The sequence below is a fragment of the Bubalus kerabau genome, chromosome 16 (genome assembly GCF_029407905.1).
Source record: "Bubalus kerabau isolate K-KA32 ecotype Philippines breed swamp buffalo chromosome 16, PCC_UOA_SB_1v2, whole genome shotgun sequence".
Lineage (NCBI taxonomy): Eukaryota > Metazoa > Chordata > Mammalia > Artiodactyla > Bovidae > Bubalus > Bubalus kerabau.
This window is the reverse complement of record NC_073639.1, coordinates 56,912,335-56,929,126: the sequence shown is the minus strand read 5'-3', so window position 1 is coordinate 56,929,126 and position 16,792 is coordinate 56,912,335. Positions and strand designations below refer to the sequence as shown.

General features: G+C 43.3%; 1 pseudogene; it reads right to left on the bottom strand.

Moving 5' to 3' along the window:
* Positions 1 to 14,964: 14,964 nt before the first annotated feature.
* LOC129629901 (40S ribosomal protein S20-like) lies at positions 14,965 to 15,423 on the bottom strand (annotated as a pseudogene).
* Between the last annotated feature and the right edge of the window lie 1,369 nt (positions 15,424 to 16,792).

The window sequence follows — 16,792 nt, the reverse complement described above, 5'->3', positions numbered from 1 at the left end:
TGGATGGCATCACTGACTTGATGGACTTGAGTTTGAGCAAGCTCTGGGAGTTGGTGATGGACAGGGAAGCCTGGCCTGCTGCAGTCCATGGGGTCGCAAAGAGTCAGACATGACTGAGCGACTAAACTGAACTGATTCTCCCACAACTCCCACCCCAACCCCCCAGGTCCTGGACACTACTAATCTACTTTCTGTCTCTATGGATTTGCCTTGAAATAAGTGAACTAAGCTGAGCGCCAAAGAATTGATGCTTTTGAACTGTGGTGTTGGAGAAGACTCTTGAGAGTCCCTTGGACTGCAAGGAGATCCAACCAGTCCATTCTAAAGGAGATCAGTCCTGGGTGTTCATTGGAAGGACTGATGCTGAAGCTGAAACCCCAGTACTTTGGCCACCTCATGCAAAGAGTTGACTCATTGGAAAAGATCCTGATTCTGGGAGGGATTGGGGGCAGGAGGAGAAGGGGACAACAGAGGATGAGATGGCTGGATGGCATCACTGACTCGATGGACATGAGTTTGGGTGAACTCTGGGAGTTGGTGATGGACAGGGAGGCCTGGCGTGCTGTGATTTATGGGGTCGCAAAGAGTTGAACACGACTGAGTGACTGAACTGAACTAAACTGAAGTGGTCTTTTATGTCTGGCCTCTACCACTCATCATAACCTTTTAAAAAATATTTGCCCATTTATTTTTGGCTGCGCTGGGTCTTAGTTGCTGGGTGCAGACTTCCTCTAGTTGTGGGGAGAAGAGGCTACTCTCTGGTTGTGGTGCATGGGCTTCTCTTGTTTCAGAGCACAGGCTCTAGGGTGCGAGAGCCTCAGTAGTTGTGGTGTACCAGTTGCCCCATGGAATGTAGGATCTTCCTGGACCAGGGATATAACCCATGTCCTCTGCAGTGGAAACATGGAACCTTAACAACAGGACTGCCAGGGAAGTCCCACTTTATTCCTTTTTTATGGCTGAATAATATTCTATTGTATGTTCAGATGGATGGACCACATTTGTTTATCCATTCGTCTGCTGATGGACTTTTGAGTTGTTTCCACATTTTGAATATTGTGAGTAGTGTTGCTATGACCATTTGTGTTCAAGTGTTTGTTTGAACATCCATTCAGTTCGTTTGGATATAGTCATAGGCGTGGAATTGCTGGGTTCCTATAGTAACTCTATGTTTAACTTATCAAAAACCCGTGAAACTGCTCTCCACAGTGGTAGCACCATTTTACATTCATACCAGCAATATATGAGGGCTCCAATTTCTCCACATCCTCACCAATACCTGCCCCCTGGCTTCACCCCATAAAAGGGTAATACCTCACATATACCACATATTTGTTTGTGTACTGTGGCCCTTTCAAGGACAGACTTTGTGTCTAGTGAAAACATTTGCAGGGGGTCCTAGACTCAGAAGCCTGCAGGAATTTATAAAAACGTTGCTGGCTCACCAAAAACACATCTGCCAGGCTTCGGGGCTTGCAGGCTGCCAGGTTGCAGACACTGATCAATTTTATTACAATATATATAGGGTGGGTAGAGCATCATTTATTCCATCATTTCCCTTTTCCTTTTGTGGCCAGTTTCCTACCACAAAAAAACCAACAAAAAAAAACACCCCACAATGCTCTAATAAACATCCTTGTCCCTAAGTTTTGGTATTTTTATTTCTTTGGGATGGATTCCCATGAGTGGGATTAATGGGTCAAAGGGTTTAGTTTCCATTTTAACAGATGTTGCCAGATTGCTTTCCCAAATGGTCACGAAACTCTACATGTACCCTTTTCTCCATATTCCTGCCAGTACTTGACAGCATAGCTTGTTTTAGTTACATCAATCAGTCTGATGGATGCACTGTTTCATTGCTTCTTTAATCTCCACTCTTCTGACCACTGTGCAATTTAAAGAGCTTTATATTCATTTGTTGACCGTTTGGTTTTGCTCCTCTATAAGTAATCTGTTCATAATCTAAAGTCCATTTCCGTCTTTGTTGTTTGTCTTGTTCAGGTCAATTTGTAAAAGCTCTTTTTTAAAAAAACATTAATCCATTTAATTTGTACAGAACTGGCTTGCTTTCTTTTTGTAAGATGATGTGTCTAGGGACTTCCCTGGCAGTCCAGTGGTTAAGACTTCACCTTCCAGTACAGGGGCTGTGGATTTGGTCCCTGGTCAGGGAACAAAGATCCCACATGCCTTTCCATCAAAAAACAAAACATAAAACAGAAGCAGTACTGTAACAAATTCAATAAAGACTTAAAAAATGGCCCACATTAAAAAAAAATCTCTAAAAAAAAAAAAAAGACGATATGTCTAACAGGAGAAAGCAATGGGTATTTATTTATTTGGCTGCCCCAGGTCTTAGCTGAAGCACACGGGATCCTCTGTCTTTGTTGCAGCATGTGGGATGTTTAGTTGTATCATGTGGGATCTAGTTTCCTGACCAGGGATCCAACCTGGGCCCCCTGCAGTGGAAGCCCAGATTTTAACCACTGGACCACCAAGGAAGTCTCCATGAAAGCTTTTTAGATAGTATCCATTTGGCCTTTGGCTTAATTGCAGAGAAGTGATTAAGACCATCCTTCTCTGGGGCAGGCTGCCAAGGGTCGCATCAGAACTTAGCCCCTGACTGGCTGTGTGACCTCTGCAAGTCATTCAACTTTGTTACGCCCCAGTTTTCTCATCTATAAAGTAGCAATCATCATCAATATCATAATTCCTACCTCCCACTGTGGTTCTAGACACAAAGGAGTTAATGCAGGTCAATAAGATGGTGCCTGGCACCCAGTAAATTAGGCAACCATGGTTGGTGACTATTATTTGTATTACAAATATTTTTCCAGCTCCATCATTTGCACTGGCTTTATTTTTGGTATCCCTTGTCACATAAAACATTTTAAAGTTTACATAGTCAAATACCCTTCTTTTCTTTCTTCTCTTCTGAGTTCCCAGGCTTGGTTAAGGAGAGCTCCCCATTTCCTTCATGTGAATTTCCTTGATGTGATCATCAGAGACATATAATTCACCATGACCCACAATGAGGGGCATGGTCCTCCCAGCTCCTAATCTATTTCCTCTTCTTCTCCCTCAGCCCTCCCAGATGAGACCTGTAGACCACTTCACTTGCTGTCTTTCCTCCTCTCCTTCCCCATGTTCCCCACTGAGACCTGTGAAACACTTCCCCGCCCCCTACTCGCCAATCTCTGAAATTTGGTTGAAATAATTTAGTATTTCTTAGAGCTCCCTTGGGCTTCCCTGGTGGCTCAGTGGTAAAGAATCTGCCTGCCAATGTAGGAGCCACAGGAGACATGAGTTCGAACCTTGGATCAGGAAGATCCCCTGAAGAAGGAAATGGCAATCCACTCCAGAATTTTTGCCTGGAAAATCCATGGACAGAGGAGCCTGGCAGGCTACAGTCCATGGGGTTGCAAAGAGTTGGACACAACTTAGCAACTAAACAACAGAACCCATAGGGGATGTCCATGTGGTTTCAAGAGTCCTTTTCTGTTACACAAATCCCTCTCTGGATCCCCTTAATCTTTTAAGTTTTTTCCTTTTTTTAACATGAACCATTTAAAAAAAAATCTATTGAATTTGTTATAATATTGCTCTGTTTTATGTTTATTTGTTTTTTTGGCCATGAAGCATATTGGATCTTAGCTCCCTGACCAGGGATCAATCCTTCACCCTCTGCATTAGAAGGTGAATCTTTACTACTGGACCACCAGGGAAGTCCCTGGATCCACTTAGATGTAAGATATCCCATGCCTACATTCTTAACATTGTTTTCTCTTTTTTTTTTTTTTTTTTCTTCTCTCTTTTTTTTTTTTTTCAATTTTCCTTTCAGGTTCAGTTGTAGTTTGGTTAGTCTTTTCTCAAGTTGTTTCCACAGACGGAGTCCTGGGAGTTAAAGTCTCTGAATCCTTGACTATTCTCCTTTTACCACAATAGATGGAAAGTATTTTGGAAACTAGATAGAGGATTCTTGGGTTGATGTCCTTTCTCTCTCCTCTCTGTCATCTTTCCATAGCTTAGATAAAAATCCAATTCCAGTCGATTTTTTTCCTTCATGAATATCTTCTGCTTTCCACTTGGCACTTATGTTTATCTTTAAGATTTGGGAATTTTACCAGAATGCGACCACATTGGACTTTTATCTCATCAGACCAGTCTGGAACTCAGTGAACCTTTTTATAATTACTTTATTTATTATTTACTTATTTTGGCCATGCCACACAGCATACGGGATCTTAGTTCCCACACCAGAGATCGAACCCGAGCCCCCTGAAATGGATGGGTGGAGTGGTGGTGTTTGTACAAGTTTGTGGATATTCCAAAAAATAGTTGAACTGTACTTTAACAGAATGAATTTATCATTTTGTGGCCTCTTGGCTAAGATTGAGTGTCAGTATCTGTTTTTAGTCAATGTCCCTGGTTGAACTGTGGTTGAGGGCTGGAGGGCAGAGACCTCAGGGAATTGCATGTGTCTTGGTTGGGTGGCTGGGAATCCAGTCTGTGTCAGGAGCCAGCCTATGACCCAGGATACCACGGTCACCACTGCCAGCATGCAGCCACTGACCATGCAGCCAGGGGACCTGCTGCAGCTGCCAGAATCAGCTGCAGACAGTCTCTCTTGGAAGTTTCTCAGGCTTCCCTCTGCCAGCTGGTTCTTTCTCCTAGATTCCATTTTATTTCACTCTTATCAGGACTGATCACTACGCTGTTGAGATAGAGGGGAAGTGCTGGCTTTTTCCTCAATGGGAAAGACAGGTGAAGGGTCTGGACAGGAGCTTGAATCATGTGTTCTTGCTCTCCTATCATTCTCGGGCCTTTTAGGAATGTATCTGAAAGAAAGTCTCTTGACTGTAAGAATATAAGAAAGTACACGAGCTAGTCCACAAAATGGTGGTGGTGGTTTAGTCACTCAGTCATGTCTCACTCTTGCGACCCTAAAAACTAACCTTCCAGGCTCCTCTGTCCATGAGATTTCCCAGGCAAGAATAGTGGACTGAGTTGCCATTTCCTTAAATTAACTAAAAAAAGAAAAGATGAATTTTATAGCATGAGAAGTATCAGTCAGTTCAGTCCAGTCGCTCAGTCATGTCCGACTCTTTGCGACCCCATGAATTGCAGCACACCAGGCCTCCCTGTCCATCACCAACTCCCGGAGTTCACTCAGACTCATGTCCATCGAGTCAGTGATGCCATCCAGCCATCTCATCCTCTGTCGTCCCCTTCTCCTCCTGCCCCCAATCCCTCCCTGCATCAGAGTCTTTTCCAATGAGTCAGCTCTTCACATGAGGTGGCCAAAGTACTGGAGTTTCAGCTTTAGCATCATTCCTTCCAAAGAAATCCCAGGGCTGATCTCCTTCAGAATGGACTGGTTGGATCTCCTTGCAGTATATCTCAATATAAAATGTATTCATATCTGTAAGGGTCCTAGGCCCGGGACTTCTTTCATGCTCTGCATCCGTAGCACCTAGCCAATGAGTGGGAAAGCTGGAATGTCAGTCCAGGAGCATCTGATTCCAAAGGCTGTTCTCTTTCACATCCACATCCAATCTTGTTGGTACCAGGTTGCCTGGCAGCAAAGACTGTGCTGAGTTGAAACTTTATTCTTTTTTTTTTTGGCTGTGCCAGGTTTTAGTTGTGGCACACAGGATCTTCATTGCGGCATGGGGGGATCTAGTTCCTTAACCAAGGTTGGAACCCAGCCCCCCTGAATTGGGAGTCTTAACCACTGGATCACCAGAGAAGCCCCAAACCCTCTTCTTTTGATAATTGAAGACTTTTAAGATAGGAAAAGAAGGACAAATCAGTTTTTGTTTTAGAAGGATAATTTTTAGGAGTTTTATGTGAATACTCTATTAGAAATAATAACAGTAGATAAGACTATTCAGCAGTTTTTTTCTGGGTGGACTATAGTTATTTTAGTAGGTTTTTTAAAAAATTTTGTTTTTGAAATCATGAATTAAATGTCAGCTTTTATGGGAACCCTAGAGGACAGTGTGATTTTTTTTCTCTCATTCATTTTTTTTAAACATGAATTTTAATGAATTTTGAGTTGGTTTCCATCATTAAACAAAAGATATGTATTAAGACAAAGCAGTTGGATCATGTTGGCCTATGAAAATTCAACCTGTCTTTAATGATATTGTTCTGCTTTCTCTATAGTTGAATTTGTCTGCTTTGTAGCACAGCAGGTCTTATGTGAAATCCTATTCAAATTAATAGGGGATAAGTGGTTTTAAATAAACGCCTAAGGCATTCCAGCCAAGCTCCAAACCCACTGGCCAAAACGGAGGCATAGGACAAAGATAACCAGATGCTCTGAGTTTGTTTGGGCCACTATAAAACAACTCTTTTTTTTTTTTAAACCATTTAAAAAAGGTTTTTAAAAAAAATGTTTCGCACAGTTCTGATGGCCAGAAGTCCAAGGCGTTGACAGGGTTATTTGTTCTGAGGCCTCTCCCTAGCTTTGCAGATGGCCAACTTCCCCCGGGTGCTCACATGGTCTTCCCTCTGTGCATGTCTGTGTCATAATCTCTTTTTATTTTTTTTTATTTTTAAATTTTTTTGCCTACTGGTTTTTCATTTTAAATATAGCAATGTGTGCATGTTAATCCCAAACTCTTTATCCCTTCCCCCCATCCTTCCCGGCTGGTAACCATATGTTCATTCTCTAAGTCTGTGAGTATGTTTCTGTTTTATAAATAAGTTCATTTGTGTCTTTTTAGATCCTACAGAAGAAGTTGTGGTGCTACATATATACAGTGGAATATTACTCAGCCATTAAGAAGAATGAAATAATGCCATTTGCAGCAACATGGATGGGCCTAGAGATGATCATACTATGTGAAGTCAGACAGAAAAAGAAATATATGGTATCTCTTAGATGTGGAATCTAAAGAAACAAAAACCTCCCCTTTTTATAAAGACACCAGTCCTATCTGATTAGGGCCCCACCCCTAATTCCACCTCACTTTAATTACCACTTTGAAGACCCCTTGTTCAAATGCAGTCACATTATGAGGTACTGGAGGCTAGGACTTCAACATGGGAATTTGAAGGGGACACAAATCAGCTCATAACAGACACCAGGGTTTGTGTGCTGTCTTATTTCCTCTTAAGCTTGCTTTGATTCCAGTGTGGTTCATTGAAGGACCTGAAACAAAACTGGCTGGGCTCTGGAAAGAGGTTGGGATAAGAACAGGTAGGAGACAGGAGCTCCCCAGCCAGAGGGACCAGGATTCCCCAGAGATATCACCAGCAAGTTAGAAGCTGCTTGGGAGGCAGTGGGACCACTGGGTTGTTTCTAGGGTATGAGGACATCAGCTCCCATCAGTGACAAGGGAAGATGAGGAAATAAAACATGTCCCCTCCAAGCCCTCTGGAAGCCAGAGTCAGAAATTACTCAGTTTTCATTTCAAACACAAAAATGACTCAGAATTTTTCAAATATTCTTTTATGGCATCTCTGAGATCTTGTAAGCAATAACTTCAATGTACAACCATTTTCAGTTTGTGGAAGAGACTTCATTTCAACCTGACAACCACCCTCAGACGTGCTTCAAACAGCAGCTGGTGATCTTTCTCCACGGGGTTTTAAGAGTGAGGAAAATGTTTATATGAGAACTACCCAGGCTACAGATGATAAGAAATCACAAAGGATGCTGGCTCAGACCTTGTGTGTGTGTATGTGTGTGTGTGTGTGTGTGTGTGCGTTAGCCGCTCAGTCATGTCCAATTCTTTGCAACCTCATGGACTGTGGTTCACCAGGCTTCTCTGTCCGTGGGCTTCTCCAGGCAAGAATACTGGAGTGGGTTGACATGCCCTTCTCTGGGGGATCTTCCTGACCCAGGGATCGAACCTGGGCCTCCCGCATTGCAGGCAGACTCTTTACCATCTGAGTCACCAGGGATGCCCCTCAGACCTAGCATCCCACCCTAATTCCATTCACAGATCACTGCCTCTGGGGTAGGGATCTTGCCTGACCCAGAAGAGGACTGGGGACAGAGAATGAAGGATGGGAGACAGGGTGAGCTAGAGAAGAGGGACAGTTACTCTATAGATTTGCAGCAGTTCTTCTTTTTTTTTTTAATCACATGAAACTCATATAACATGAAATGAACCATTTTAAAGTGAAAAGTTTAGTGGCATTTAGTACATTTTCTACATCCTGGAGAAGGCAATGGCACCCCACTCCCATACTCTCGCCTGGAAAATCCCATGGATGTAGGAGCGTGGTGGGCTACAGTCCATGGGGTCGCTAAGAGTTGGACACGACTGAGCAACTTCATTTTCACTTTTCACTTTCATGCATTGGAGAAGGAAATGGCAACCCACTCCAGTGTTCTTGCCTGGAGAATTCCAGGGACAGAGGAGCCTGGTGGGCTGCCGTCTCTGGGGTCACACAGAGTCGGACACGACTGAAACAACTTAGCAGCAGCAGTACATTTTCAGTGTTGTACAACCAACACCTCTCTCTAATTCCCAAACATTTTCATCGCCCGAAAAAGAAACTACAGGCTGTTTAGCCATTCTGCCTTTGAAGGACAATTGCAGATTGTTCTTCTAAAAAAAAAATGTAAAATATTACAGAAACAATTGAGGCCTCGCCTCCATCAAATCTCCCTCCTTCCTTCTACAGAGGTCATCTGTATCCTGCAGTTGCTATGCATCCTCATCCATGATTTTTGTTTTATTACATATCAATGCTTCCAAAATCCATGTTATCTTGTTCAGCGTGTTTTAAACATTTACAACAATGTTATCACGTTGCACAAATCTTTTGGCAGCTTGCTTTAGGCTCTAGATGTTCTGCTCTAGGTTTAGCTCTGTTGACGAAAGTAACTCTTGTCCACTTTTTTCCTTCCCTGCTATGTAGTATTCCGATGGGTGCCTGTGCTGGTGTTTATCTGTTCCCCTCCTAATGGACACTTAGGTTGTCTCCTGGTTTCCACTATTACAAAAGCTGCTGCACTGAACATCCTTGACCTGCCTCCTTGTCAGATGGTAGCTTTATTAGAAAGACGAGAAGAATCTTCAACAAGGAAGAAAGAACGCAATGACCCGTTAGCTTTGGAAGAAGGGAAACTAACATTTATTGGTCCCTTTAGTGCCAGGTACTGTCCCTGGAAGCTTAAGTACATGAGCTCAGTCTGGACCTGGGAGATCCCTCTTGGTAGGACAACTTGAAAAGTTCCAGAAATATTGAGCCCTAATGGGCCAAAGCATTCACCCTACTTTTTACAGTTCATATTGCTCATCTCTCACTTTGTGTTTTTCCAGAACTTTTAAAGGCAAAGACTCTGAAGTCAGACTGCCTACATTTGTTCCCTCAAACATTGTGCCCTCACACATGCCTACGTTTGGCTCATCTCTTACAGGTTGTATGACCATGGGCAAATTATTCAGACTCCCTGGGCCTTAGTTCCCTTATCTGTGAAATGAAAGAGCACCTACCCTATGAAGTTATTGAAAGGATGAAATGAGATCATCCATGGAAAATAGAGTAGTGTCTGGCAGATGGCATGGAGCAAATCTTAGATATAATAATTTATGGCAATCAAATGATGATGAATGGGGTTAGGGTTAAAGGCTTCATGCTGCCAATGCAAGAGGTGTGGGTTCAATCCCTGGTCAGGGAACTAAAGCCCCTCTCTGATTGAGTCTATCTTTGTCTTGTGTTCTTTGACTGAAATAAAAAATTAAATCAATACCATTTTCCTGACCGAAGCATTGTATTCCAAAGAAGGGATGTTCTGTAAGCTTGCTGAAAAGAAACCCTGTGTTTTTCAATCTGTTAACATCAGTTAAGTTCAGTTCAGTTCAGTCGCTCAGTTGTGTCCGACTTTTTGCGACCCCATGGACTGCAGCATGCCAGGCCTCCCTGTCTATCACCAACTCCCAGAGTTTACCCAAACTCATGTCCATTGAGTTGGTGATGCCATCCAACCATCTCATCTTCTGTCATCCCCTTCTCCTCCCACCTTCAATCTTTCCCAGCATCAGGGTCTTTTCCAGTGAGTCAGTTCTTCACACAGGTGGCCAAAGTATTGGAGTTTCAGCTTCCGCATCAGTCCTCCCAGTGAATATTCAGGACTGATTTCCTTCAGGATGGACTGGTTGGATCTCTTTGCAGTCCAAGGGACTCTCAAGAGTCTTCTTCAACACCACAGTTCAAAAACATCAATTCTTTGTGTTGGGGGCCGGCGTGAGGCACTCCGCCCGTGACAAAGGTCATGAGGAAGGAGGCTCGACATACGCAAAGGCTGGATCGAGCCTCAGGAGTCCCCCTGGAAATCCTCAAGCATCTACCCCCATAACCAGAGCCTGCCTACTTTACTACTTTATGCTCTCACCTACACCTCTGACTTTACGGGGGGCTGTCCCCCACCACCTCTTTCGGAGAAGGAGTTAACTTAGAGCTCCAGTTAATAAAAACTCCTGGGCGTGACAAGAGTGTTTCAACGTACAAACTCCTCTGAAAGTTCTCTAGCCTGCCTGACAGGCTTGTCCGGCCACATGTGATTGCTCAGAGCCTCCCAACTGTGAGAGGCATGAGATGCTTTAAACCTTCTAAAAACAGGTTCCTTAGAAAAGTTAGAAAACCATTAGTATAATTATAGTGGGCTGATTAGAAATTGTATTGGTGAAGGGTTTTTCATTTGTTGAGCCAATGTTTGTTGCTAAGTCTCCATATCCCCTGCCCTTACACACATTAATGAATATATAGAAGAAATAAGTATTAACCTTTGATGTAAATCACGTTAGACCTTAGGCTAAGTAAATTCTTTCCTTAACTAAAACCCACTACACCCTCACCCTATAGCAATGTAACTTTATTTGGGTGGCGTCTGTTTTAAGAATAATCACCCCTGGAGAAATAAGTGTCCTGGTTGACTGACCGCTGTCACAAGGAGAGGGTCATAAATTGTCAGCAGGCCCCCTGGCCAGAAGATGATGTAACACCCCTAAGACCTCTGTATACATTTGTGTGAAGCACCTGACTTTGATAAAAGTCAGGACTGCTGACCCCGTGTGACTTTTGTATAACACCTCAGTGTATAAAAGTAGACCATGGAAAATAAAGATTTGGGATCAGTTCCTCGAAAGACTGGTCTCCGCATGTCTCTCTCTCTCTCACTCTGGCTGAGTCTCCATCTGGAGCGCGGAACCCACCATGCTTACTAATTATGCCTGGGCTTCTAAGATCCGACCGGGGAGGCCTCAGTGTCTCCTCTCCTTCGGGAGAACGGAAGGACGCCTGCGGCCTATGTAAGTGGTGCAAACTTCTTGTCTTGAAGTTTTATTGGTCTCCTGCGTAAACCAAGCTACTCAGCCTCTTTTCTCCACTGAATTTTCCTACTGAGCTATCCTTATTCTATAACTCTTTATATCTCTAATTAATATCTAACTGAAGCTATTGTATCCTGATCCTCGCCGACGCCGTCCCCGCTTCGAACTCCATGGATCAGCGGGGGCTGGACCCCGGCATCTTTGGCGCTCAGCTTTCTTTATAGTCCAACTCTCACATCCATACATGACTACTAGAAAAACCTTAGCTTTGACTAGATGGACCTTTGTTGGCAAAGTAATGTCTCTGCTTTTTAATATGCTATCTAGATTGGTCATAACTTTTCTTCCAAGGAGCAAGCATCTTATAATTTCATGGCTGCACTCACCATCTGCAGTGATTTTGGAATCCCCAAAAATAAAGTCTGTCACTGTTTCCATTGTTTCCCCATCTATTTGCCATGAAGTGATGGGATCAGATGCCATGATCTTAGTTTTCTGAAAGTTGAGTTTTAAGCCAACTTTTTCACTCTCCTCTTTCACTTTCATCAAGAGACTCTTTAGTTCTTCTTCATTTTGTGCCATAAGGGTGATGTCATCTGCATATCTGAGGTGATTGATATTTCTCCCGGCAATCTTGATTCCAGCTTGTGCTTAACCCAGCCCAGCATTTCTCATGATGTTAACATCAGTAGGCAATTGTTTTCTCTTCTTTGCAGTTGCACTGGGAATGTCATGTACTGTTCCCAATGCCCACTCATGCCTGTGAATCCCTCTCAGGGTGTGGCCAGAACACCCAGTATATCAATATTTGTTAAGAGCCCAGAAGTGCTTGCCTTTCATAGGACAGGATCGTGAGATTGTGATCAGGCCTGATGTTTGTAATGCCACATGCAAACCTCTTCTCACTGAAGAGACAGAGAATGACCAAGTCTTAAATTTGAGCCCCAAGAGAAGCCAGCACTGGCTGCACAAGAGCCACATTTCAGCTGTCATGGAAGATGCAAAACAGTGAACAGAGTGTCACGGCCAGGTATTCACCACAGCTGAGCCTGCCAAAGGATATTTCTTGGACTTAAGTTTATTAAGTAACATATAACATTACAAAGATTTTAAATTTCTGGGAAGGCCTTAAGAAGGGCTCTAGAACTCATCTGGAGATCCATATCTGTTTGGGTATGGGACAATGTGAACTGTTGTTTCTTCCTCAAGGTTGGCTGATTACCTCTGTGTTCCCCAGAAATTTTGGAAGCAAGAGAACCGAGATCGACTTTGCTGAAGGCACAAACATGCTTTTTAAATGAGTGAACTAGATGGTGGTCTGAAATGTTATTGTAGGAACAGTTGCCAAAAACCATGTCTTAACATAAACAGTAGTTTTAAAATACCCCTTTGGGACTTCCCAGGTGGTCCAGCGACTAAGACTCCATGCTCCCAACGCACGGGTCCTGGGTCCCATCCCTGGTCAAGGAATTAGGTCCTTCGTGTTTTAACTACAAGTTCACATGCCACAACTAAACATCCTGCATGCTGCAGCTGGGACCTGGCACAGCCAAATAAATAAGTAAAAATATTTTTCAGAAATAATGATAAACAAAAATACCCTTTAGTGGTTACTAGAGGTAGGGGTCAGAGAAGGCAATGGCACCCCACTCCAGTATCCATGCCTGGAAAATCCCATGGACGGAGGGGCCTGGTGGGCTGCAGTCCATGGGGTCACTAGGAGTCGGACACGACTGAGCGACTTCACTTTATTTTTTCACTTTCATGCATTGGAGAAGGAAATGGCAACCCACTCCAGTGTTCTTGCCTGGAGAATCCCAGGGACAGGGGAGCCTGGTGGGCTGCCATCTATGGGGTCGCACAGAGTCAGACACGACTGAAGTGACTTAGCAGCAGCAGCAGCAGCAGCAGAAGTAGGGGTGGGGATGGAGAAATTGGATGAAGATAGTTAAAGGGTATAAACATCCAGTTATAAGATAAATAACTCCTAGGATGTGATGTACAACAGCATAGATATAATTAACACTGCTCTGTGTTATAGACGAAAGCTGTTAAGGAAATAAATCCTAAAGCTTTAATCACAGGAAGCATTTTTTCCTATTTCTTTAATTTTGTATCTATATGAGATGATGGATCTTCACTAAACTTATTCTGGTCATCATTTCATGATGTATGTGAGTCAGATCATTATGCTGTACACCATAATCTTCTGCAGTGCTGTGTGTCAATTATATCTGCGTAAAACTAGAAGAAAAAAAAGAGACTTTACATAGCTGCTGCTGATGGTTGTCCTCCTGACCCTTTTATAAAATGTGGTTTGGGACCAATCAGATTCTCTCGAATGAGAATCTGACCTGAAAGACACAGGTATTGAGGGTTGACTCGTGTCTATGGTTAAGGGCTGGAGTGAAGAGCTGTGAACTGGTCTCCTGGGTCTGCCCGTGCCTGATTTAATTCTCTGTTAGTTTCTGTGAGATATATCACAATATTTCTTCTCTTTTTCTTTTTCAAGTTAATATAAGTGTATCTCGGTTACTTCATCCATAAGTACCTGGAGTTAAACAATTACAGTAAAGCATCTTTCCATGCTATGAGAGAGAGAGAAAGGAATTTCCAGTAACACAAACAGCCCAGCTTCAACCACTAAAGAATTTCATCAAAAATTTCTTTCCAATTTGAAAAAGTCATCAATTTTAACTAAAAGATGGGGGAGCAGGAGATGACTCATATCTCCATTGATTTGTAAATGGCCAATTGCCAGTACTTAGTGCTTCACCGTGGAGAAGGCGATGGCACCCCACTCCGGTACTCTTGCCTGGAAAATCCCATGGATGGAAGAGCCTGGTAGGCTGCAGTCCATGGGGTCGTGAAGAGTCGAACACGACTGAGCGACTTCACTTTCACTTTCATGCATTGGAGAAGGGAATGGCAGCCCACTCCAGTGTTCTTACCTGGAGAATCCCAGGGACGGGGGAGCCTGGTGGGCTGCCGTCTATGGGGTCGCACAAAGTCGGACACGATTGAAGCGACTTAGCAGCAGCAGCAGCAGCAGCAGTGCTTCACCAGGGCACATTGTTAGTCAAATCCCTCAGCTAAAGACTGATTACAGAAGCAAAGCAGGGGAAGAAAGAAGTGAGCTGGGGCCTGAGGGACCGTCTGTGAATTGCAGCTGCTTGCTGTAAGTTCCATAGACCATAGTTAGGAAGTGTTTTGAATATTAAACCAAAAGGCATGTTTATACCAGGTGCAGTTTATATCCCCTCCCTTCATGCAAGGTGCCCTGGGGCAGGCAGGCTAATAAATTTGGAAAGGCAAAGGAGTTCATAAAGTCAGAAACAAACACGATTTTGTACCCCTGATTTTATGGTTCTGGACATAGGGGTAATTAATCTCCCGAAGCTTGGAAGACGTTGTTTGGGGGCAGCTAGCCAGAAGTCCAACAGAGAGTGAAACTCATGGAGCTCATGCCCCCAAGAACTGGTATCCTCCAAAATAAAGAGAAATCAGTGAAACAGAGATGCATAAATGATGATGACTGGCCCTTCCAATACATATATAGATACACAAACATGCATACCTAGAGTTACACACACACAAATATTGTATCACACACAATTTGAGACTGAATAGACCATATTATTGGTTTAGCCCAGAACATTGTTGCTTGCTCTCATTTTTTTTTTTTAAACAACTGATTATCGATTTATTAAAAAGGTTGATTTAGGCATCGGCAATGGTGACTTCCACCTCAACTCCCGGCTCAATACTGATGGAAGTGATCTGCTTGACAATTTAAGAAGGGCTGTGCAGGTCAATGAGTTGCTTGTGGCTCCTCATTTGGAATCAATCCCAAGTCTTAGAACTTTCACCACAAGGAGTTTTCCTTGTAGTTATTCTCAGAGTCTTGGTAGGCATCCGAACTGGTCCTTTCACTTTGAGATTCTTTTCCTTTGCGCCTCTGATCAAGTCAGCACACACCTTCTCCAGAGACTTCACATTGCGGCTGGTGAGAGTGATCCTAATCCAGTGAATGGCCACCTCGGGCTCCACGGGAGTCTTGCCGGTGTCTTTAAAAGCCATGGCTGCAGCGTGGCTTCCTGACCGACTTGTTCCTCGGCGAGAGCAAACAGTGGTGAGTCAGAAGCAGGACCGGGCAGTACAGAGTTCTGCTGCAGCAGCGACTGCGTCTTCCTCAAAGAGCTCATTTTTTTATTGTTAATTTTTTGCCTGAACTGTGCAGCATGTAGGATCTTATTAATAGTTCTCCAACCAGAAACTGAACCCATGCCCTGGAGTGGAAGGGTAGAGTCTTTAACCACTGTACTGCTTAGGGAAGTTGTGCTTGCTCTCTGTTGGCATTCTCCTGGACAGGGAAACAGGATTTAAGAGACTGCTCTCTCTCTCTTTTTACAAATGGAAGTATAGTTGATTTACAATGTTGTGTTAGTTTTGAGTATATACAACAAAGTGATTCAGTTATTCATATAGATCTACATATTCTTTTCCATTATGGTTTATTATAAGATATTGAATATAGTTCCCTGTGCTATACAGTAGGATCTTGTTGTTTATCCACTTTATACGTAGGTAAACATAGTAAATTGGAGAAGGCAATGGCACCCCACTCCAGTACTCTTGGAAAATCCCATGGACGGAGGAGCCTGGTAGGCTGCAGTCCATGGGGTCGCAAAGAGTCGGACACGACTGAGCGACTTCACTTTCACTTTTCACTTTTATGCATTGGATAAAGAAACGGCAACCCACTCCAGTGTTCTTGCCTGGAGAATCCCAAGGACGGGGGAGCCTGGTGGGCTGCCGTCTCTGGGGTCGCACAGAGTCGGACACAACTGAAGCGACTTAGCAAACATAGTAAATAAGTAGTTTGTATTTGATAATCCCAAATTCCTAATTTATCCCTCCCCCATCACTTTTCGCCTTGGTAACTATACATTTGTTTGCTATGTCTGTGAGTCTGTTTCTGTTTCATAAATAAGTTCATCTGTGTCATATTTCAGACTCCACATATGTTATCCACAGTATCTGTCTTTCTCTGTCTGACTTACTTCACTTCATATAATAATCTCTAGGTCCATCCATGTTGCTGCAGATGGCATTATTTCGTTATTTTTTATGGCTGAGTAATATTCCATTGTACACAGCACACTGAATTGTCTATTCATCTATGGGTGGACACTTGGATTGCTTCCATGTCTTGGCTATTGTGAATAGTGGTGAACGTTAGGGTGCATGTATCTTTCCAAATCTGAGTCTCCTCCGATATGTGCTGGGAGTGGGATATTTTAGTTCCTTTTCACTTTCTGCCATAAGGGTGGTGTCATCTGCATAACTGAGGTGATTGATATTTCTCCCGGAAATCTTGATTCCAGCTTGTGCTTCTTCCAGTCCAGCATTTCTCATGATGTACTCTGCATAGAAGTTAAATAAGCCGGGTGACAATATACAGCCTTGATGGACTCCTTTTCCTATTTGGAACAAGTCTG